Genomic DNA, 1,612 nt, shown 5'->3' with positions numbered 1-1,612 from the left:
GTGAGCCCTATCGTCGGAAGGTAAATGTCTCAAAAATTTTATATGGGCAGTTGCGTCTCATCTACGTGAGAGTTTTTCATGTGGAAGGTTTGACCAAACTATGTAATATAGAGGGAGATATGAGCGTTTTCGTGTGATAAGTGACGATGGATTATGATTGACCGTTTCGATCGAGCCCTTAACGTTGTCGGATCCAGTTGAATTTTTTACCATAGACATCTTTCGTCATAATGATCATATATGACGGTCAAATTTTGGTTTGTGAATTTTAGTCATCGGAATCACAATGTCTCTACTAATGTTATATAACTTGTTTAGTAGGTTATACAACTTTGTGAACCAACTCTACATAGGAAGCAAAATTATCAAAAATCTCGTGAAATAAAATGTGTTCATAATGGTGAAATACGGCTATGGTTCAAAAAACATGTAAATCGGGTAACGTCTCGGTGCCGATAGTAGCGGTCAACCCTATTTACCGTTATTATTCCTTATGGGGAGCCTTATCGTTGGAAGGTAAATGTCTCAAAATTTTTATATAGGCGGTTGCGTCTCATCTACGTGAAAGTTTTTCGTGTGGAAGGTTTGACCAAACTACGTAATATAGAGGGAGATATGAGCGTTTTCGTGAATTTATAGACTTTAGCCGACGAGATATTAAAAAAGTCGTCGGCCAAGGTCAAATTTTTTTGGCGGTAAACCAAATTTGGAGGAAAATTTTCAAAGGACTTTAGCCGACGAAAATATTCAAAATCTCGTCGGCTATTGTCAAAAATTTTCAAATTTTCAACCAAATTTTTTTGGAGGTCAACCAAAATTTTCAAAAGAGTTTAGCCGATGAAAATAAAGAATTTCGTCGGGTAAAGTTCTTTATATAGAAGTTTTATCGGAGGTGGATGGTAAGAAGTCAGAAAATCAGAAAATCAGAAAAAGTTCCGGATTTTCTTCTCGGCCTAGATCCGCCGTTCAGCAACCAGAGACCGCGACACTTGTCCCAAAAGCTTCGCCGTAGTCTCTATTTCATTGCTGGACAGGTGATGCATCGAGTGGCGCTGCCGTGAGAGATATATTGAGCTCCAAAACTCCGCCGGTTTGGATTCGGTGTCAATCGAATTTCTCCTTCCTCAGGTCACCATTTGGTGAGTTCTATATATGGATAAGTTGAGTTTGATTAGTACTACATTCCCCTAGAATTTGGTAGCTCGATTCGGTGTGTGTGAGGAGAATCGAAGATTTGAAGTTTTTAGGGTTTAAAGTTGGGGATTTTTATATTTTGATTCAATTGACCTATTTAGGCTTAGAATTGGGCTTCGACTTCTTCTAGAAAGTTGTTCGAAATGTTGAGAGGAAGATTCTATCAAATCTTGGTGGTGATTGGAGGTGGCCGAAAGTTTCTGCAGTTTTTTTTTTCAAACACTATATTTAAACACTATATTCGTCGGCTATAGTATTTTTTAATTTTTTTTATAAGGTTTAGCCGACGAATTATGGCATGTTTCGTCGGCTATAGTTATTTTTAAAATTTTTTTATAAGGTTTAGCCGACGAAACAGACTATATTTCGTCGGTTATAGTTATTTTTTTTAATATTTTTTTTTATAAGGTTTTAGCCG

This window comes from Fragaria vesca, linkage group LG3 (assembly GCF_000184155.1).
Source record: "Fragaria vesca subsp. vesca linkage group LG3, FraVesHawaii_1.0, whole genome shotgun sequence".
In the NCBI taxonomy this organism is placed as follows: Eukaryota; Viridiplantae; Streptophyta; class Magnoliopsida; order Rosales; family Rosaceae; genus Fragaria; species Fragaria vesca.
The sequence above is the reverse complement of the archived record's forward strand: the minus strand, read 5'-3'. Positions refer to the sequence as shown.